The sequence below is a fragment of the Halichoerus grypus genome, chromosome 11 (assembly GCF_964656455.1).
Source record: "Halichoerus grypus chromosome 11, mHalGry1.hap1.1, whole genome shotgun sequence".
NCBI classification, from domain to species: Eukaryota; Metazoa; Chordata; class Mammalia; order Carnivora; family Phocidae; genus Halichoerus; species Halichoerus grypus.
Window position 1 is genome coordinate 64848696 of NC_135722.1, and position 23262 is coordinate 64871957.

The 23262-nt window shown below is 47.7% G+C and overlaps 1 protein-coding gene and 1 long non-coding RNA gene across 3 annotated transcripts in view; one reads left to right on the top strand and one right to left on the bottom strand.

Annotated features, from left to right (window-relative positions):
* ME3 (malic enzyme 3) overlaps positions 1 to 23262 on the bottom strand; it is a 196770-nt gene that overhangs the window by 86090 nt on the left and 87418 nt on the right. The gene's annotated exons all lie outside the window — the stretch shown is intronic.
* On the top strand, positions 3525 to 6984 carry LOC118529334 (uncharacterized). Its single transcript, XR_013442692.1, has 3 exons — positions 3525 to 4108; positions 5692 to 5829; positions 6548 to 6984. It is a non-coding gene; the product is annotated as an uncharacterized LOC118529334 (long non-coding RNA).

Below are 23262 nucleotides of genomic sequence, written 5' to 3' on the forward strand. Positions count from 1 at the left end.
AGACAGTCATAAAGTTTGGTGGAAAATCTTTCATTATGTGGGTCACTAAGTGTGGGCAAAACACTGAGGTGATACACAGTCGGGACTAAAAGTTTTCCATGTTCCCTGCAAGAGTTAGTATTCAATGAGATTGATATCAAGGGTAAACTGAAAGGAAAACCAGGGCACAAATGGGCAATATTCATTCATTCACTCGCTCATTCACCATTCGTTCACTCATTCACTTATCTGTCCATCCATCCATCCATCCATCCATCCGGTAGGCTTTTTTGAATATCTCTGTTCCAGGAATGCTGTTAGGCCCTTTATGTACGTAACCTTAATTCTCACGCAAGACTATCAGATGGGCACCACCACCATTCCACAGAGGAAATTAAGAACTACAGATGTGAAAGTGGAGGTGAGATCAAAGCACAGGTATCGTGGATCCCAGAAATGTGGCTCCTTTAGTGTGTGATTTGGGGCAAGTCACTTCAACTCTCTGTGCCTTAGTTTCCTCTTCACTGAAATGGGAACAATGGCTTCTCCATAATGGAGTGACTGAGGATGAAACAAGGCAAGTTCACAAAAACTCCGCACACTGGAAAGCCCTATGGACATGTGAATCTTGGTGTTCGTCTGACTTTGTCCAGCAGGGAGCATCTGAGAGGGGGCTAATGTGAAGCTCTCCAGGAGCAGGCCAGTCTCTCTGGTTTCCTGGTGGTCCTTGATGGATGAATGGGGCCATCACTTAGGTGTCAAGGAGCTGTCTGAGTCCACAGCTGGGTCTGCTTCAATCTTCTTTCCTTGAGAAGGAGCCAGAACCCCCCGAAATGAGTGATGCCCTGTAAAGCATTGCCTTTGACAGCTGGTGTGATGTCATCATCCTGCTCCGAGGCACGACAGGAGGCAGGAAGGTGGGAAGCTCCAGGAAGACTTGGGCTGAGACGCAGAGGCATTTCCAGCTTTTGAGTGAGTTATAGGCTGCCCTGGGGGATCCCAAGGCGCTGAACATCCTGCGGTGAGCTAATGTAACCCGAACATTCATCAAGGCTAATGACTCCTCTGAGTAGTTGGCACGGAGTGTCCTTCACCATGCCTGGTGGGGCAAAGACAGAGGCACTAGGACAGAGGCACTCCGGGGACTCTCTCGCTGCTAATAGTCATTCAGTGGAACAGGAAAAAAACAGAAATAACTTTGGCTATTGATGACTTCCCCAAGTTTTTCCTGTTTACTTCAAGGAAACAATTTTGGAATTGAGAGAAGAAAAAATACCTATAGTGAATATGGCCAGCTGCCAACCTCTGGAATCCGGGGCTTATCTGAATACATGCCCTGCTCTACATAACATACAGCCTATTCTTGAAAAGTTATGAGTAAATAAATTATCTATACTTAACATTATATTATACATGGACTTGGGAGGTTTGCTGTTTAAGGGGGACCCCTGCTGAGAACAGTTAGTGAACATTGATCACTGTCCCCCTGATTTATGACTCAACAATTTGGACTTTCTGACTTCAGTTTCTAGAAACAGAACCCAGATTTTCTCTTAGCTGATGCCGGGACAGCAGGACCCACTGGCCGAGCTAAGAAGGAGTGGCCAGAGAAGCGGGGCGACCCCCTCCTGCAGGAGTTTTGGGATGAATGTGCAGATGGGGAAGGGAATGGATTGATGTGTAACAAAACTGCATTGAACACTAGCTCTCTGTACTTAACAGCATGTGGCCTGACAGGCATATTTGTGACAGGCTGTTCACCCTGCAACAGAGTTGACATGACACCTTGGGGTGCAAATGTTTCAGGGCCAGGGTGTGAGTCACTATCTTCTCTTTCCCCTCGCCACGCCAACCTGTACAGTTCCAGAGGAGGCCACTTCAGGAGCCCGGTCCCGGAGGGAGGAAGACAGAAAGAACAAGGCCCAGCTGACCCACAACGGACATGATGCAGCAGCACAGAATACGGTTTGCTTTAAGGGTTGAGATTTTTAGGGTTGTTTGTTCTGCAGTGTAACCCAGTCAGGGTACACTCGTTCAACAAAACCTCTCCGAGATGCCCATGAGGTAAGACAAAATGTCGGAGCTCTGGTTGAGCAGAGGTGAGGGCCCTCCTGCTCTTCGGGACTTCTCAGTGCTCTAGGTCTCAGCAGTCCTGTTCCTACAATGGATCTCGGACAGTGACAGCCGAGAAAAAGAATTCCTGTCTGGAAATGGCGCTATGGCAGTGCGAGTTAGTACCTGTCATTTGGGAAATCACGTCTTTAATGTGTATCTCCTTCCACTGGACTGAATGTTCTCTGTGGTCAGGACAACATCTGTCTCACTCACTGCTGTCCCCCACCCCCCAGCCCCAGGCCTAGCACAGCACCAGGCACCCAATAGGTACCCCAAAAGCAAGAAAGTTGGGTATGCTGAGTGGCTCAGAATGTGGATGCCGAAATGAGGCAGCTCTCGGCCTTTATTTTCTCAGTTATAAACGGGGCAGATAGTAATACCTGCCTCAAAGTCCTTCTGTGAGGATTAAATGAAGTAATTTGTAAAGGTGCACTGCAGAGTGCTTGGCCTGTGAGAAGTACTCTGTCAGTGGTAGCTGATATTGATGACTTAGGCTAAAAGCTGAGAACATAGTCAGGTATTTTCCAGGTGAGAAAAACTCCAAGCCAATAGTTATAGGTTGACTTGTGTTTCCCCCACAAGATATATGGAAATCCTAAGCCACGGTACTTGTGACCTTATTTGGAAATAGGGTGCTGGCAGCCATCATTAAGTTGAGGTCACAGGAGGACCCTGATCCAACGTGACTAGTGTCCTCATAACAAGAGGTGGGACACCCAAGGAGAAAATGACCAGGGTGATCGAGGAGAGACCGCACTGATGCATCTATGAGCCAAGGGATGTCAAGGGTCGCTGGCAAACAATGGGAGGTGGAAGAGGCAAGGAAGGGTCCTCCCCTATAGATTTCAGAGCACGCACAGCTCTGTCGACACCTTTATTTCACACTTCTGGCCTCCAGAACTCTGAGACAAGAAATTCCTGTTGTTCTAAGGCCCCCGTTGGTGCTATTTTATTACAGCAGCTTTAGGAAGCGAATGTACCGACACGCCAGCTTCCGCGCAGGAGCCACGAGCGGTGGCGACCACGACTCCTTCCCTGTACAGCCCTGAGAGCTCGAGTCTGTTGGCATGCTGCAAGGGCAAGTGCAGGTGAAGTTTCCTCCATCCAACAAAGGCCTGTCAATTACATCACTATCTCCAGTTTCCATCAGGAGCCAGAAAAATCCTCTGGAATGTTAGAATTCAGTGAGACGGAAGAGAAAGAAAAGCCAAGATAACGTTCACTTAGGAGAATGTTATTTCTTGAGAAAAAGACTCTTAACCCTTATCTCTGCCTGCAGAGGAGTGACCCTCAGAAGTTTCCTAAAATAGAACGGGGTGGGGGGGCCTAGCAAAATCCACTCCAATAGACAACATTCATTTAGGTTTCTTGGCACCAAGTCCACCACAAAAGGAGGACTTAATTAAAAAGGGCTCGTGACATTAGGCAAACCACCGAGGCCAGGCTCAGGAGGAGGGGTGGACACGTTCACCTCTGGAACAAAGGCTCCCTGTTGCCACGAAACCACCAGCGCACACGTTTTTGCCAGGACAGACACGTTTTGGGCAGGAAGGAGAGCCATCCTCTGAAATAGAGCAAGAAGCTACAGGTAGGGTCCAGCAGCACAGCGGCAGAGGTAGGTCTGAGAAGTCCCGAGGCCTCTGCAGCCCAGCAGCAGCCCAGCCTGGGGCCAAGGTGAGGAAGCCGGCCCTGCCTGGGAGGAACTCAAAAATCATATTCTTCCCTGCTTCTGTCAACTGTCCTCAGGGAGTGTGGCTGAAGTAAGGGATCAGTTCGTGGTAGGCCGCTCACGATCCTTCTTTGTTTTTATTTTCTATCTTGAGGAACATTTTGATTATTTTAACCCACTGACCAACCCTAGCTAATTTCCTATACTTTGAACAGCACATCCTGTTTGCATTCTGTCTCCCTCTAGGTGGGATGTTACAAAGCCCCGTGGAGGCCCCCTTTCCTCCTGATCCTCCCAGATGACAAGTGATGTGGAGTGTTCCTGTCCTTGGAGTTAGACATAAAGGTGAGGACCGAGACACCTGTCCCTGTGACTCCTTCAGGGGGACCTTGGAGTGGGCTGGGCTTCCTGGATCTCTTGTGCTGGAGGTTAACAACTGCCTTGCCCCTTCACAGGCTCCATGCATTCTACTTTGCACCACGCATTGTGCTGGGCACATGGGAAACAAGGATGGATGAGACCTTACCTCTGATCCAGTGGGGTTTTCTGATGGAGGCAGACCAGGAAAAAAAAGTACACTGGGGTATAACTGAGACATTGCTAGAAGATGGGAAGAACCACAGAACAAGCAGGCCCAGGACAGCTGAGAGAGAGCTGAGAGAGAGCTGCAGGGCTGGGCCTGGAGCCCTCAGTCTAGGGCCCTTTGGCTCCACTGCCCCATTTTCCTCCCTCTTGCTGCTGTGGGATGATTTTCCCCAAGCAGACTTGAAGCCTCAGAAGGGCAGAGACCAAATCCACCATTTCCACTGATTTCCACGGGTCCCCTAATACAGCCCTATGGACACTTTATCCCCTTCAGAAAGGGATTTCCAAAAAGATGATCTCTTCCTTTCTCTCCTTCCCTGAAGGTGGGACTGGAGCGGCCAGGACAAGGGTGCTAGTGTTTCCACTACTCTATCTAGCTTTGTGAATTCGAGGAAATTACCAGACCTCTCTGAGTCTGTTTCCCCCTCTGAAAAATGTAGAAGGTAGATGAGATAACCTCTAAAAATCTAGAATTCCACAACATAATCTAGCAAGCTCTGCACTTTCCAAGTTGTTATCTGCAAGGACGCAAAGACATGAGAAAAGACAATGAATTGGTGACACCAATTCTGTAGTTCATAACAAGTAGGTACAAAAGGAGAAACTGAGTAATAAAAACACATGATAAAACCAAGATGGAGTTTTCATAAATTTTTATAGCATAAGAAAGGAGAAGAAGAAGAAGAAGGAGGAGGAGGAGGAGGAAGAGGAGGAGGAGGAGGAAGAAAGAAATCCATGGAATAGCAGCAAGAGCACAGATTTGGAGCTAGACAGACCCCAGTTCAAATCCCAGCTCTAACCAACCCTTACTTGCTGGGCAACTTTGGCAAATTACTTAACCTCAGTATTAGTTGCTTATTATTTAAACGGAACTCTAATTAATCATTAATTTAATAATTAAATCATCTTACTGAGTTTGTGTGCGCATTAAATAAAATAATACAATGTTGCTGGCAAAGTAGTCTCTCAAGTAAATCTTAAGTTGGAACCTAACAAATATTTACCAAAGGAATGAATATCAACTCCCCTCCAAGAGACGCTGAATTTTGAACCATGGTTCATAGACAGGTTGACTACGTATTCTGGTTTGCCTGTGTCTTGGCACAATTATTATTTGTTTTCCTTTTCACTTTCAAAAACGTACTGCTCTGCAGGTCCAGTCTATTAAATTCAATACTCAAAGACACTTGTGGGGTGTCTACTATGCAAAGTCAAGCTTATCTCTCTGGTGCCTTCATTTTGAATCCTTTCTCTGTGATGTCATTAATTTTAACCTGGCGAAAGACACAGAGCACCTGTGAAGTGGCTATAATCACCCAGTCTTTTGCTCTCTCAACCTTCAGGAAAGGTCGACAGCATCCTCTGTGCCACACGCTGCAGAGATGGTGTTGAACCCAGACAAAGGATGAAGCTTTAACAGTGGTAGACCCACCAACCTCAGGCTGGTCTTACCTCCTGGCAAGTCTGATCCTTGGCCTCAGGTAACTCATCATTTTTACCTCCGTCACCGTGTGTAGAAAGTAGGAAAGAAAAAAAGCCAAAATTTATTTAGCTCCTGCTATGCTCAGAATGTGTCCCCCCTCCCCTACATTCATATGTTGAAATCCTAGTGCCCATTGTATGGTATTAGGAGGTGGGGCCTCTGGGAGGTGATGAGGTCATGAGGATGGAGCCCTCAGAAAAGGGATTAGTGTCTTAGAAGAGGTCCTGGAGAAGCCTCCTGGGCTCCTTTTGCCATGTGAGGATAAGGAGAAATCTGCCACCCAGGAGAGCCCTCACCCAACTAGGCCAGCACTCTGATCTCACGCTTCCAGCCTCCAGCACCATGAGAAAGAAGTTTCTGTGGTTTACAGCCACCCAGTCTGTGGTATTTTGTGATAGCCGACTGAACGGACTCAGACACTCCCACTGGGCACATTTTACAGATGCTACAGCCTTTACTCATAGCCGCAGATCTGGGAGGCAGGTGTGGTTCCCACTCACACATGAGAATACTGAGGCTGGGTGAGACGAGGTAGGACCCCGGAGCCAAGTACCCTAAGTAGTACAGGCAAGTGGGCGAGAAGGCACTGTGCCCTCAGGTCTCTCATTGGTTTGAGGAGATATTTGTAAAACACAAAGCCCCTTAGGATACAGGCTTCTATTAGCAGAAAAAAACAGGAGTAACTTTCTAATTATTTTTCTGTATTTTCTCCCCAGAATTTGCAAATCTCAGATATTGCTCGGGTGTCATTGATTATGAATGCTTTTTGGCAGGAGAAAATTGTTCGAGTCACATTCCAAGGATTGGGGGAACTTCTCCATCTGTTCTCTTTGAATCAAAAGGATCCTGATAAGGTGTACAAATAGCTGAAGAAGAAAGTGTGGTTTTCATTTAAAAAGCACGCATACATGGAAAAGCTGATGAAGAGTGCCTCGTATCTCCATCACATCATTGGCTGACTGGACAATTTATAATCAGGAGGGAAAAATAAAACCATCCCATAGATGGAAATTTCAGCTGAAACGGACACCCCTGTCCAAATAGCAAATCAGTGCAGAATCGAAAAATTCTAATTTTACAATTCACAGATGCTTCCAATTAGAACAGGGAAGGTTAATGTGGTTTCAGCTGTTACTTGAAAATATTAAAATGTGCCAAGAAAACTCAGAGTTGGTACAAAGGAGTTTCTTTTTCTACTGAAATATTTACTCCTCCAAAAATAATAATCACAGAGGCTTCAGGGCCCCCTTTTCCTGAGAAGTCACACTTAACACTCTTCACTTTCTTTTATGGTCGTGAACATGGCACAGACCCACACATGCCTCCACTTTACAAAACAAACAAACATCTTCCTGCCGTCTAGAAGCACGCTAGTTAATCTGGGTCTCTGGGCAGTATGCGTTTTGGAACATGACTCTGTTCTAACATGAACTTCTGATTTATCCAAGCAAATAATCATCAAACCTGAGAGTCTGAAATTGCTATTCCTCTGACTCAGAGGCCCTGCCAGTGGGCTGCTTGTTTACAGGTATGTGCAAGATAGGGAGGCAAAAAACATCCTATGTGTTTGTTTTTCCAAAGCAGGTTTGAGAAGTAGTCACACAAAGTTTTTCCCACTGAGTCAAACATTTCTGTGGCCTTTGAGAAATGGGCTAGGAGCTCAGAACCCCATCAAGATCTGCTGAAACACATCAGCCCCTAGGCCAAGGATGAGCTGAAATTGTAAAAGCTCGCATCCATTTTATGCTAGCATTTACGAGACAATTCTATGAGCAGGCATCTGCATCCTATCTTGAAGCAATTTGTAAGCGGAAGACTCTGCCCACTTTCATTTATTATATAAACGTTTCTAGAGCTATCAGCGCATATTAGTCATGAAAGCTGGAATTTAATAAAGGAGAACAGAATGCAGTTTTCAAGAGGACAAAAGTTCACTGGGAAAACATTTGTACAAACCTCAAGGACCCTGATCCCTGGAAGCACATGTAAGAGACAGTTTAAGTGCCTGGAACCAAATGTCTGAAAGGGCCACTCATCAGGATAAATGGGATGGGGGGTGGGGAGACATCTGACCTGACTTGTCCTACTGACCGAGTGTAGCCTCCCAACCATAAATGTCCTTAAAGGAAGAAGTCTCAGAAAAATCAAGATCATGAATGTTCAAGGACAAGAAAGTATTTACTTTGAAATGACTGGGGAAAGATGCATACTTCTCTGGTTAGAAGTAAGTCCCAACTGGATCCACTCAACTCAAAACACCAGTGTTACTGTGAAGCTCAAGAGCAGAGGCTCAGACAGACATAGACTCCAGTCTCAAGTCTTCTGGCTAGTAGCTCAGTGACCTTGACAAATGACTACCTTTGAGCCTCAGTTTCCTCATCTGTAAAATAGGGATAATGAAACGTTTCTAATAAAGTTATATATGACAATTAAAAGAAAAACTATACAGAAAAAAGTACAATGCCTGGCACATTTGGTCAGTGCTCAATACATGGAAGCTATTTTTCCTATTATTCCATGTAAACTAGCCTAGGGAATCCTTTGCATCCCGGGCTTACTATTAGTAGAAGAATGTAATGAGTAAGGCTAAGAAAAGCTGACTTGATCTGATTTATGTAGGTATGAGCTATATGCTTGCAATAAAACCCCAAACTATTAGATGACAGAAATATCTAATGGGGATCTTCATCTGTTCAGGAGACTGTGATAATATTGATGACACTATGAATAATTTTTACTGTTATGCTGACAAACATAGCAGGTCCAGTCTGTCTGTCTGTCTTTCTTCCTTCCTTCCTTCCTTTCTTTTTTTTCCTTCCTTCCTTCCTTCAGATTTTATTTGTCAGAGAGGGAGAGAAAGAGAGCGCACAAGCAGGGAGAGTGGCAGGCAGAGGGAGAAGCAGGCTTCCCGCTGAGCAGGGAGCCCGATGCGGGGCTTGATCCCAGGACCCTGGGATCACGACCTGAGCCGAAGGCAGATGCTTAACAACTGAGCCATCCAGGCGTCCCCCAGTCTTTCTTTTCTATTGGCTTGTGTGAGGTGAAGCACTCATTCATGAACTATTTCAATAATTACTTATTAGACCCCCCTATGTAACAAGCACTGTTCTAGGCACTCGGGATATTTATTTCAATTAACAAAACAGGCAAAAATTCCTGCCTTTATGGGGCTCATATGCATTCATTCATTCAATATAGGGAACTGCCATGCCAGGAGTGACAGAAAGGGAAAGGACAAAGACACAGAGATGAGTTAAGACACATGGTCTGATAACCTCCCTGCCTGATAAAGCAGATCTGTAAATAACCACTGAATAATAATGTAATAAGTTCATTAACAGAGTATTAGCAGAAGCCACTGTGCACAGATGGAGGAGCAAAACATTCTGCCGTGAGGGAGGGAGGAGAGTGACAAAGGAGGTGGCAAGAGATGAAGATATCAGGGCTGGGTTTTATTTTTTTTTTATTTTTATTTTTTTTAAAGATTTTATTTATTTATGTATTAGAGAGCGAGAGAGAGAGAAACAGCATGAGAGGGGAGAAGGTCAGAGGGAGAAGCAGGCTTGCCGCTGAGCTGGGAGCCCGATGTGGGACTCGATCCCGGGACTCCAGGATCATGACCTGAGCCGAAGGCAGTCGCTTAACCAACTGAACCACCCAGGCGCCCAGGGCTGGGTTTTAAAGGGTAGGTGGGAGTCAGGCCTGGGGTGAGGGCATCAGACAAAGGGAAAACTCCTGGTTTCTGTCAATTAATGAAGCATTTGGCAAAATGTAAGGTTAAAAGAAAGTGCACTATATTAACTAAAGTAGCTTATTATTGTTTTGTTTTTAAATTAGGACTAAGTAGGAAAGAGCCTTTATTTTCCCTAAGTTTTCCCATCAGGTGAGAACAGCTGAGTCTGTTCCAACTTGATTTCTGATGCTCTGTGTTTACCCAGAGCAGAGTTTATGAAAATAGGGTCCATATGATGCCAGTGTACTTCATAATAAACTTCCTGGGGGGGACAATGAGCTGTGGGAAATTTCACAATGGAGATCCTTGGGCCCCACTCCTGACACAGTGAATCAGAATCTTGGGAAAGAAAGTTGGAGGCTGTAATTTGTAGTAAGTGGACTTTTATAGAAGTCTTAAACCACCAGCCTCCGTAGAGGTTTTACCTCCCAGTCTGATAATCAGAGTAACTTAATTGCGTATTTATCTTAATTATTCTAGCCAGCACCTTACCTAAGTGTGTTCTACTATTACTCAAATTCAAATTTCCTGCACCATCTTTGTCTAGAAAGAGAAAAGTTTCTCTGTTCCTCACCACTCTGTTCCTCCCACCCCCATTTGATCAAAGGAGGTTCACTCCGGCTGCATCTGTTCTTTGGGTCAGTAGAAACGTTACTATGACAACCTGACATCTCCATCCCTGCCCAGGCTGCACACAGGAAGTGCTGACTGGCTCCTGCAGGGGAGCCCGCATTGGCCAGAAAGTGAAACCTACTGCATCGCATTTGTGATGAGGACTGGACATGGTTATTAATCCTCTGGAACCCAAGATTCTGGAAATGTAGGTCATAATTGCATTCCACTCTTTTTTTTTTTTTTTAAGATTTTATTTATTTATTTGAGAGAGAGCACACTAGAGACAGAGTGCGCTAGAGTGTGCAAGCACGAAAAGGGGGGAGGGGCAGAAGGAGAAGCAGGCTGCCCCCTGAGCAGGGAGCCAGACACAGGGCTCCATCCTGGGACCCTTGGATCATGACCTGAGCCAAAGGCAGACACTTAGCCAACTGAGGCACCCAGGCGCCCCACATTCCACTCTAGCTTTTGATTTCTTCCCAACTGATAGGCCTAGATTGGTGGATAAAGTTATTTTGCAAAGAAGGGGATAAATTCTATTCTTTAATCATCCCAGTAACATAGAAACTCTGCAATTACTTTTATCTCCCCAGCTTAGCTTTTACATTCTATTAAATTCCAGAAACACTCAGCCTGGCACTTATTGAGCGCTACTCTGTCCCAGGTCCTGGAAGGCCTACCTGCTGAAGATTCTTAAAGGAATCAAATAATCTTTTACATTAATGTTAAATTTTAAGACACTAAGCATTTTAAACAAAATTAATAGAGTTAAAGATCTTTGTTTTTAAGGAGTCATTAGTAATAGAATCTCACTCATCTAGGATTCTTTTTTTTTTTAAAGATTTATTTATTATTTATTTAGAGAGAAAGAGCATAGGGGGAGGGGCAGAGGGAGAGGGACAAGCAGACTCCCTGCTGAGTGGGGAGACCCATGATTGGGGGTTCGATCCCACAACCCTGAGATCATGACCTGAGCCAAAACCAAGAGTCAAATGCTTAGCTGACTGAGCCCCTCAGTCAGGCGCCCCTCATCTAGGATTCTATTAGAAGTCATCAGGAAAATGAGACTGCAAGTTTCTTCTATCATTGCTCCTATTCTGTTGATCCTCCATACACCTTCCTTCCATCCAACAAGGCCATATGCCAGGCTCTGTGCTGGGTGCTGGGTGTCCAATGGTGAGCTAAACACACATGGCTCCTGCCCATCACAAGCTTACCGTCCAGAGTGGGAAGAGTCCTGGATGGCAAAGAGAAACAGTTCAGTTCTAGCTCTTACTATTTGTACAGCCTAGGGAAGTCAGCCTTAGGAATCCCCCATTTCCTCAAGTGACAGGGGCTGACCTGTTTCACAGAGCAGCTGGTGGGACTGTATGTTAATTCATTCTAAAACTTCAAACTACTTTATACATATAAGTAATAATTATGAATTAAGCTTGATTCAAATGATGGGGGGACATCTATCTCTAGACCTGAGATCTAGTCCTACCATTTCCCCTGACTTGTACCCCTGGGCCTTTGTTTGAGCTGGTTGATGTCCAGCTGCAGGACCCTCTCACTATGTATAGCTGCATAGGGAGGTGAACCTACAGCATCGCAGACAGAGCCCAGGCTGGCTTCAGAGCTAATCAGTTCCGCCTCCTCACAGACAGGGCTCCAGCTGCGGCTTCCTGAAGAGGTGGCAACTCTTTTCAAAGTCCTCTTAAGAGGCCAGTGCCTCCGCCTGTCTCAGAACCCAGAGTGGAGTGCTGGCTGGGATTTTTGGGGAATGGGCTGCCAGTGGCACACAGGTAACATCTGTGCTTCTAAAATTGGAGTCATCTACTCCCGACACCAGCTCAAGGAGGGTCATGGGGGCAGGAGCCGTGAAGCGTTTGGCGTGTCCTTGCTGCCTGCCTAAAAGGCTCTGTCTGTGCAGGTGTGACCTGCCGAGGTGCAAGCTCTGGCTCTCTCCCTGCTGTGCTCTAACAGGGCACCGTGACACGGTACCGCCCAGCAGACTCAGGCCGAGCTGACGCACGTGGGGCTCCTGCAGACACCTGCCTCGGACGCCACTCAGTCTACGGAACGTAGGCTTTGCCCCTGTTGTTTGGGGGCGGGGGGTGTGAATATTTGTGGACCCATGATTCAGAAATGCCAAGTTTCAGCAATGCAGGATGAGAAGGAGTTCCAATGAGGAAGGAGGGGGAGGCGTTGGAATAGGACGGACTTGGGTTTGAACCCTGCCACTCACTAGCCCGATGGCTCTAGGCAAGTCCCCCATGACCTCCGAACCTGTGTGACAGGGGGACAATCATGGCTTCTGACCTCTCAGGGCTTGTGAGAGTCAGAGACAATAAAGGTACCATGATTGTCACCATACTGGCCACTCAGTGAAAGGCAGCGGAGGTGGTGGTAGTCACCCAGCTTGAGCGTCCATTTCTGGAGCCCATCTCAACTTTCCACAACGCCATTATGCCCCGACACCCTCGGATCTGACAGTTCTCCCTTTACCACCCCATCCACCAGCATCCGAGAGCTGCAGGGTCCTCTTCCTCACCTTCATCTCCACATCTAGGAGCCTCTCTGCCTCTGCTCTCCTGGTGCTTCCATAAAGACAACAGTGTCCTGTGGCCTCTCCTCTTGAGTCCTCAAGAATTATCCTTTTAGGAAAACACTTTTGTTACAGTCCCCCACTCGGAAGTGCACCATGATCTCGGACTAATGGAATCCCAACCCCGCCCTCCGCCTCACAGCAGCCCTACCTCCCCCAGCCCATCAGCGGCATGAGCTCCTCACACCGCCTGCATGGGCCGCGGGCCAGGCCTGCTGAGCCCTCCGGCCGGACATGCTCAGTCACCAGAGGGAAGAGGCTCGTGAAGGACGTGCAGGCAGCAGTGAGGGTGTATGCTCTGGAGCCTGGGCGGCTCTCCCGTGTACTAGACGTGTAACCTTTTGTAGTTACTTCAATGTGCAGTGCCTCAGTTTCCCTTTTCATGAAAATGGGCCTAATAGTATTACTTACCACAGACAGATGCCGTGGGGCCTAAATGGGTGAAGCACCTAGAAGAGTGCCTGGTGCATCGGAAGTTCTGAATAAACCAACATGAGCTGCTGCTATGTGACAGAGGTGACTCAAGCATCCCCTCAGGAAGGGACACTGCGTTCAGCGGCAGGCAACACAAAACTGACTCAACTGACTGGAAAGAGGAACTTCATTTCATATAACAAGAAGTCCAGGGGAAGGCAGCTCCAGGATTTGTTTATTTAGTGGCTCAACAATGTCACCAAGGACACAGGTTGCCTGCATTACCATTTGAGTCTGGCCTGGTCCCTGGGCTGTTTTCTTCACGACTGTAGGATGATCATCACAGTTCCATGCGTCCCACGCAGACATGAAAATGTCCCGGGAAGAAGGAGCTCTCTTGGGACAAGAAACACCTTCCCAGAAGTCCTCGGGCAGACTACCATCCCCTCTCTTTGGCCAGAACTGTCACTGGCCAAAGGACTTTACTATGATTGGCCAGGATTATTTAGGACCCACTGCTTGGTGCTGGGAAAGACCAAGACTTCCTCAAAGCACATGGCCATTTGGGGAAAGAAAGATCACTGACAAACAAAACAAAACAAAACAAAACAAAACATGACCAGGGTTTTGTGAAGGAGGAAGGGGCAACCTGGGGTGTCTTCTGCATTCCCGGTCCTGAGGGTCTGTGATTCCTGGCTTGTTCCAGACACGTGTCTTACTTATGCAGTTTTTCCTGCTTGGAGCTCATCCACTAAATCTTTGCATGCCAGGGACTGTACTGGGCCACCTTCCCAAGGGGAATCAAAATCCGTTTTTCAAGGTTAAGATCAAGAACCAAGAATTCAGTGGAGAGATTTCTCACCACAATGAATTACCAGCATACTTTCAGAGTAAACTAGACAATCCCCACCACACTTTACTAACTGGCTTATATTGCTTTGGAGATGCTCTTCTCAGCTGTCTTGTGAACTCCTCAGGGTCAGAGACCTTGAATAAACTATCTTATTCCATTTGGATCTTCCATGTATTTGATGGTGGCCAACCATAAAGATGGTGCTTAATCAATGCTTGTTAAACCTAATCAGAAGACAGTCTTTAAGTGTTCTCTCTGGTTAAGTGCCTGCAGGTACTATGCTTAGCACCTTGGGAGACACAGAGAAGAACAAACCACAGTTCATTTCCCTCCTGAAGCTTGGGGTTTAGGAGAGGAGCTCATCTGATAAGTGCTGTCAAGCTGGAGAAGTCCGTCTTCCACCACCCACATTATTTTTTGTTCTTTTGGCTTTTTCACTTGTTCCCCTCCAGTAACCTCTGGACAATGTTGAGATAACATGGGGGCACCCTGCCAGAGCCTTGTTTCCATCTGCAGCATCCCAGATGGAATCTTCTTGACCTATTCCTTCCCATCCCTCTCCCATTCACACAAAACCTATCCTTCCTAACTCCCAGTCTCTCTTTTTTTGTTTAAGATTTATTTATTTATTTATTTATTTATTTATTTGAGAGAGAGAGCGGGGCGGGGGATGGGCAGAGGAGGGAGAGGGAGAGAAATCCTCAAGCAGACTCTCTGCTGAGCTCAGAGCCAGATTCAGGGCTCTATCCCAGGACCCTGAGATCATGACCTGAGCCAAAATCAAGAGTCAGATGCTTAACACTTTGAGCCACCCAGGTGCCCACAATCTCTATGGTTTTAGGAAATTCTGGTTTAAGATTAGTCTCTAAGAAACCAGTTCATTGATAAAGTTTTCAATGTTAACCCTCCAGGGCACATGGAAAATTTGAGGGGACTCCTGTAGGTGCAATGAACCAATCCAAGGATCTGACTATAATAGTGGATTTTAGGAATCTACCAGCTGGTGATGGAGTTCTTTTCTGGCAAGGCAGAAATTCACTCTTCTTCAAGAAATTCTACGCCAATGATCCTTTATTCTTCGTCTAGTCCAGACCCTTTCAAAATATTTGCACTGTTGGCAGCATCTCTTCAGAAGCCATTCCCTTTGGACTAAACTTAGCATAAGCAAACCCAAGCTGTCGTGCATTTTACAGGTTAATGAGAGATCAAGGTTATTTGAGGAAAGGTCTACTCAACTCCTGCCTGTATGTACGTATTTCCTTCTCAGTAAGGAAATTCTCCCACGCCTATTCTTTTGATCACCATGGCTGGGATTGCCAGGGACAAAGGAGGAAAAGGACAGAGTCAGATAAAAAAGAAACAAAAATCAGTTTGTTTAAATTGCCAGGGAAATCTGCTTTTAGCTAAAGGAAGTCAAACCCAGAACATCCTGTTCTAGTTAATAAAGCTCATTTTCTTCCAGCTTGAGCAGAAAAATAGAATCTCTGCATCTTTGCGGGGCAGCTCAATCTTTCCCACCTTCACTTGCAGCTCCCACACCCAAACTCATGGATGGCTGAGGGGTTCCTAGGAATGGTCCTCCCTAAACAGTAGGATGCTCCTTCTGGATGCTAAGGTCCCAGGCAGATCACAGGCAGTTAAGTACAAACTCACTTTTTTTTAAATGTAAATCTTCAAACTTCCTCTACAAAAGAGAAAGCCAATTCCCTTAGGCATGGAAAGCAGTGTAATTCAGACACAAGAGTAAAATGATCCTTCTCTCCTCTGTATCTCTCTGTTCCAGAGTGTTTCACTGATGTGGGATCCAGACACATTTAACTTGCTCCATGTGACATTCGTGTCAAGTAAGTGCTGAACCACCTCATGCTTTGGAAGGACTCCTCGTGGCACTTCCTTAGCTCTCTTCCAGCATCAATTCCCAAGCACGGAAGAACCCATGACAGACCCTGGATGGCCCAGCTGGTCTGCCTGGGAAGGGCCCGTATGTGAGTCAGAGCTCTCAGCAAAATGACACTTCTGCAGATAAGCCTGCAAGCTTTTTCTTGTCAGAAAATGAAAAGTATGTGTTTTCATCTAATTTACATCCTCCTGCCTTCAATGCCAGACACTCAGAGACAAATGTATAGCCATAGTGCTCTAGTCTGCTCGACACTTACAGACTATAAGGGTTGGAACTGCAAGAAGCCCCCGAGATCCCCTCATAAAATTCTCTCGTTTTATAGATGAGCACATGGAGGCCCAGAGATGGGGAGTGATGTACTGACAGTCACACTGCTAAAACTCTAAAACTGGGATCAAAGCTTACGTCTCATGACTCCTAGCTTTTGCTACCAACGCCCAGCGGGGCCTGGAAGTATCTGCTCCTGCTTCCTTCAGATGGTCTCCATTAAGTTTTCAGGGGGCAACTTGTTGCCAGCTTTTCATCCAGTGGCTTTCAAAATGTGGTTCCTGCCCCAGCAACATCCAGGTCACCTCAAATCTGCGTCTTACCGAGACTCTGGGTGATTCTAAAGCACGCTAATCTGTGATGCCCTACGTTTAACCTGTTCGCCCCACCCACCCAATTCACAAGGGGATCAGGGCACTAATCAGATCCATCTAATTTCACAGCCCCTTTTCGGCTTGGCTCTTCGAGGGACCTAAGGTGGACGTTCACTTAAGTTACCTCTGGGGAAAGAGTTTATGGAGCTGGAGTGGAAAGCTAGGGACCGGCACTCGCTCCATCTACGTCTTCCTCTTGCTCCTACCTACCCTGTTCTCTCTCCACAGATCTGTTTATTTACTTCCTTTTCTTCTCTTCCTTCATAGCTGGCATCTGCTTTTGGTCTACCACGACCCGACTCTAAAGTCTAAACCACAGCATCATTTTTGCCTTAATTTCTCTTCCTAATTGCCAAATTCTCCCTACGGAACTTCTCCCATTTTTCCATCACATTCCTGACAAGGACTCCAACATTGAGCCAGGCCACGCTGGTCACGTGCTCACTCAAATGCTCGGTCATCTTCAGTCTGATGCATTTTCCTGTCTAATCAACTGCTGACATGGGAGGCGTGTGCAGTTTGGGAGAGGGAGGACTTCGGTGCAGTGACCGAGGCTTCAGGAGGAAACTGGGGGAGGAGGAAGGAAGCACCCGGGGGACTCCTTCCCACCTCCCCCTCCACTAATCCTGTGAATGAGACACGAAGGAAGCTGGCAGCAGCTTCAACAGTTAGGCTTGCTGAGGGGTGAGCTGGAGATGGAGGTTCTGTTATATTATGACCTTAATCTTCGATATACTGCCAGGCTGAGGTGGCCTGGAAAATAGGGACGGCAGGTTATCCACCCCAAAAGTCACAGAAATTCCAAGCTGGAAAAACTGTAGGGATCACCCAGCTCAGTGGTTTGTGGCCTGGGCTGCCCATGAGAATCCCTGGCAAGCTTTTGAAAAGGAAAGCAAACTGGGACCCACCGCGGGGATTCTGCCTTAAAGCTCCCCCTTGCTTTTAATGCATGGCAGTCACCGAGAGCTACAGCTCTAACTTGACCCTCTTCGTTTTACAGGTGGGGAAACAGGCTCAGCTACATAATGTGACTGACTGTGGCTCATTTAAAGATCTCCTTCCTAACTTGGTTATAGAGTTTGGGTTAATAGATCCTAAGTGGTTGGAGCTGGAAGAGATCACAGAAGCCACGCAGTCCAACCCCACACTTTGACTTGAGACTAAGGAGCTAAGTGACTTGCCTACAGAGTCAGCCAGGAAGCGGGGGGTGAGGGCTCCAAACTACGTCTCCCGACTCCTCACCCAGTGCTCCACGCACCACACCAGGGCTGCCAGATGAGACGCTAAGCAGACCCAGCTGCAGACCGTGGCCTTGCTCTGCTCCAGGGAGCCTTTCCAGCGGCACAGCTGAAACAGGTTGGCAGAGAAACCTGGTGTAACTGGATGGGGCGCAGGCTTGGCCCAAGGAATCAGCACTTTGGTGCCCTGAGGATGGGGAGGAGGCAACCGGTCTGATGACACTAAGCCTTGCTTTCTGCCTGCCTCCCAATTACGCTGGGAGTGTGTGCGTCTGGTCCCGATCAGCTGACCGCTGGGCTGGAGTCCACGTGATGATGGGCTCAAAGGCTGTCCCTGGGTGTTGGGGCTCTTCTGACGTTTGCTGATGTAAGGTTGTCTTTGTTTTCCAGAGGGGCTTTAAGTCAAGATGTTGGTGCCCACTGGTCCCATGTAGGGTTCGAAATGGCTTCAGTAGGCATTTGGGAAGCAGAGGCATGTGGGGATGTTTGTACGTGGGGAGAGGTGATGGAAGTGGGTAGAGAGGGTTGAAGATAAAAAGGTTCCAATGTAAAAACAAAACGGATAAAAGAGTAAATAAAAAGCATGTAGGGATTCAAAAACAAAAGCAGCTTAACAATAACCCATAACCCTCGGAGCAAAAACAAAATGAGGCAACGGCTTAACAGACATAGTGACGGGGAAGCAGGAAGCCCAAGGAGGTGAGTATGAGCCTTAACCACTCCCTTTTTGGAGGTTGGGATGAAGGAGAAGAAGCAATGAAAAAGTCACATCCCTTGAAGCTTGGGAGGAACTGGGCAATGGAGAAAGCACATTCACACACATTTAGCTCATCTGACCTTTACGACATGCCCACGAGGTGGACAGTCCCTGTGATCTGGGCTTGGGGAGGGAGAGTAGCCAAGCTCCAAGGCCATGTGGTTAATGGGGGAGCTGACCCATTCCCTCTGGACTCCAGCCCCAGTGCTCTGTCCACCGTGGGATAGAGTGTGTGTGTGTCCGTCATGTGTGCAGGCCAGTCATGCAAGGGAACTTACAGGAAGGCAGCCATGCAAATGTTTATCTCTGAGGTGTCACCTTGACCAGGGCTACAAACAGCTCAACTGTGAATGCAGGAGAAGCATGGGAAACGGGCGCTTGGTCAGCTGTGACGTCTTAGACAAGTTAGCCTTAGTTTTGCTCTGGGCTCAGGGATAAAGGACCTGAAGTACCTAGCTGAGGGCCCGCCACGAGCATCATAAGCATTCCATAGATGGTAGCCGTTACTGTCCCGTAAACATGTCACTGGGTTTGCAGATAAGGAAGACAACAGCCTGGTTCAGGGCCCAGGGCTGCTTTGTCCAAATCCAAACCTGACTTCAGGTGTGTTCCACAGAGTCTCTGCCCAGTGAGGCCAAGGCCCACTTCCTACCCTCGATTCTCCCACTCACCACAGCCTCTAGGTCTGCCCCTGTCTCTGCCAACAGGTTTGCCCGGTGGGCACAAGTACAGATCATTTCAGGTCTGCGTCCAACAAGAGAGTGTGGTGGCACTTTAGAGGACAGAGCTGCCTTCCACCCGGTCGCAGTTTAGACTCTTGGGGAGGGTGACTGAGCCTGGGGCTGGTGGCTCGGGAAGGTCACAGCTGCGGATCACTCAGGAGGGCTGGGCCCTTTACACATGGAATCTCCCTGAATCCTCACAAGCAGCCACATGAATGGGCATCACTCCCACTTCACACATGAGGAGACCGAGGGGGTGCTAAATCATCAAAAGTCATTGGAAACTGGGATTCAAGGCCAAGTCTGCCTGGCTTCAAAGTCCATGCTCCTACTACCCACAACGTAGCCCTCATCACCCATACAGGTGGGACCCCCACACAGAGGCTGGGAAATGTTAGGGTTCCAGGGATGTGCACATCTCTCAGAGCCCAAGAGGATGAAAGTGAAGACAAGGTTTAAGCTTGGGAGGAAATGGACAATGGAGAAAGCACGTTCACACACATTTAGCTCACTTGACCTTTACGACATGCCCACAAGGTGGACAGTTCCTGTGATCCAGGGTTGACCAGGTTGGTCAAGATGGAGGTGCCTGGGGGAAGGGAGGGTATTCCCTCTCACTGGACAGCAGTCTACACCCCCGCAGCCCCTCCTTAGCTGAGTTGTATTTTGGACTCCTGCCTGGCCTCACTCGGGGCTTGCTCCTCTTCTGAGTCACATGTTAACAACATTCAAGGCCATTGCTTCAAGCCAGGCTATGCAGGGTTGATGGCCCATGGAGGCACATGCAGAGGGTGTGCCAAGGGAGAGGCAGGAAGGGGCGGGGGAGGCTCCACAGAGCCCAGAAACTTCTGCTGTGTTTGTCTGCCCGGGGATATTCAGGTGCCCCTGAGATAGTCTAGCATCTCCCTCAAGGTTGTGAGGTGATGCAGAGCCCCAGGCATGCTGGGAGTTTAATTTTAGCATCAGCTGGACCTAATTAGTTAGTTTGGAGGGGGGTAGGCCCTTTCACAGAGGACTCCATTGTTCCTGGGAACCTGGCAGGAGTGTTTATCATTTCAGAAACCCAGAAGGAGCTAGCATTCTCCCTCTTGGCCTTGGGGCTGTCCTCCTTTCAGATGTTAATCCATAAAGCCACTCCAAGCCAGGCCTCAGAGGAAGCTCAGGGCTGAGGTGGAGCCCAAACTCTCAATTCATTCAAGAGCAAGGCAGGTGTGGAATCAACACCTGGAAAGCAGCCAAATGGAAACCTGGAGCAACAGCTCAGAATGTCACATGTCAAATAGTTTAATTGGGTAATCATCTGAAGGAGGGTTTGTGCAAAACCTGCGGGAAGTCTGTACCAGGAGTGTGAGGGAAGAATCCAAGAATACAGTTCAGTCTGCCTACGCCTGCCTCAGCCCCACTCAGCCCGGGGCCCAGGACCTGGCTGGATCATTCTCTCCCAAGAGAGGCTCAGGAAACAGGATCTAGTGATCCCCACCTTAAGAGCTCCGGGCAAGCAAGCATTCCTGGAGCCGCAAGGGCACCCAGCCCCAAATGCCCACCAAATGTGACCAGTCCCAGACCACAGCAGGCAGTGGAGTGCAGTGGTACCTGTCCACATTCTGGTTCATGCTGCATGGGTTTGAGTGCTGGCCTTGCTGGGGGTGAGCTGTGTGACTTTGGGCAAGTCATTTCTCTGTGCCTCAGTTTTCCCATCTACAAATGGGATGATAGTAGTACCCACCTCTTAGGGGGATTGCGATAATTAAATGAGCTCATACATATAAAGATCTTAGGATTGTACCTGGCCTTCAGCAAACAGTTATGCATCGTGATTATTACCCTTTTCTCCTGCTCTGGGTCAACTGCAGGTCTCCTGCTGGGATGATGGCATGCTTGTTTTCCATACTATGTGTCCAGCTTCTATACTACTCTGACTGTACCCACTCAGGGCTGACCTGGTTCTCTGGGCTTAAGTTGGTGGCAGGGCCCTGTTTCCACCTATATGAACCCCCCACTCGGCCACCACGTCCCTCTCCATTGCTGACCCATCGAAGAACTGCCAATGGGGCCTGAACCCAAATGACACGGCTCCCCATGACTCCAACCCCCTGGGCTGGTGGGAAGGATACCAAGCACTTTCCTCTTTTTGGGCAGAGCCACTGGCCAATTCTTCTGTCTCTCTATTCTCCCATTTCACCCACGACGAGGTCCCAGAGGCCTTACATTCTAGCAAGGGGAAAGGTGGGTGTGCCTGGATCAACAAATACTTTTGCCTCCATTCTTCACTTTCGTCTTTTATGGCCCAGCTCAAATGTTACGTCTTTGGTGTGGCTTTCCCTGATTCTCATGGTCAGAATTCTAACATCACAGTTGCTCAACTATGATCTTGGACAAGTTCCTTTCCTCTGGCTGGAGTTTCCCCATCTGTGAAATGGAGATACTGCTACCAAATGAACCTGACAGGACACTGGGAGGATCCATTATAAGCCAATGGATGTAAAAACCTACCTCCCCTCCCCTCACGTTCCTTCCCAGGCACAGGAGATGGGGAGATACCCAAGTGAGCTCACCACACAGGTGTCTACAAAGCCTACAAAACCAAGCCCTTTCCTGGAATGGCCATTCCTCCTTCTTTACCCATGGAATTTCTAGTCAATCTTCCAGGACCAGCTCAAATATCATCTCTTCTGTGAAGCATTCCTACTGCCCCGAGGGAAAATAAATTTCTCTCTCCCATGTACTCCTGTAATTCTTTGTCTCTATTAAATCTCTTATTTTTTTTTAACTTTTATCATTATTGCCTGGCCCCTCACTGTGCTGGGGATTTGCTTGAGGTCAAGAACCATATTTTGTTCTTTGGGAGGAATTTCATGATGCCCAGCACGTAGTAGCTGCTCCATAGATGTTCATGAACTCAAGTTCTGTTTTGTGTGCTCCCTGGATTCTAGAGTGGGTTCTGGAGGCAAATCCTGCTGTAGATGCAGGATCCTGACCCTATTACTGGTTCATGTGGAAACCACAACTGAATCTACAATCTAGTCCATGGAGTCTATGGAGAAGGGCTCCCACACAGCCTGGGAGTGGGATGGCCTTGCATTCCCACTGGATCTCAGCTGCAAGCCGGTAGAGGCAGTGAGCTACGGCTAAAGGACTTCAGGAAACAGCGGGTTCTGGAAAAGCCAAATCGTGTCTATAGTTGAACGTGTGAGTTCATTAAGTGTTCAATGACTCGATTTTCTTTTTAAAAATTTAATAGCGTCTATGTATAATATGACCCTACATTTAGCAATTCTTCCTTCCTCCTGTAATGGTCACTGAAGGCAATTCGACACTCACATTTATGCCAGGTCCCTTATCCATGCCTCACATTTTACCCCGCAATGATATTTGAAGTAGGTAGTACTATTCCCTGCATTTCATAAATGTGGAAATTAAGGCTGAGAGAGGATAAGGAGCATGCCCAAGGTCAAGGAGACTAAAACTCAGGGCCGACGGCAAAGATCTAGTTCTTCCTAGTCAGTATGCAATGCTACTTTCTCATCAGAGTGTCAGGTGCTTGCCAAGTACTGGTCTAGTCCACACAAATGGATCTGACGTGTTTCCAGCCCCTCAAGAGATCTGCGTTCTGGTAGAGGAGGCTGGTATACACATAATTAAAAACATGAAGCACAAAAAATGTAACTATGGACTAGAAGTATGTGATGAATTGCAAGGGAGCCTGAGGGGGGTGTGAGCAGTTCAGCCTGGGGGGATCAGGGACGGCAAAGAAGCCTAGTCTTGGGTGACTTTATGGCTAGCCTCCACTCTGATGGACAGAGAATGACGAGAGGAGAGCACACAGATGTGGGAGGCAGAGAGGACCACATGTGTGAAGGGGCGGAGGGCCAGAGTGCCAGGCGTCCTTGGGCATGGGGAACAGATCAGCATTAGCTAGGGCATGGGATTTCTGAGTAGGAGCTGGGCTGTGACAGGCTTGCTTTTGTCAA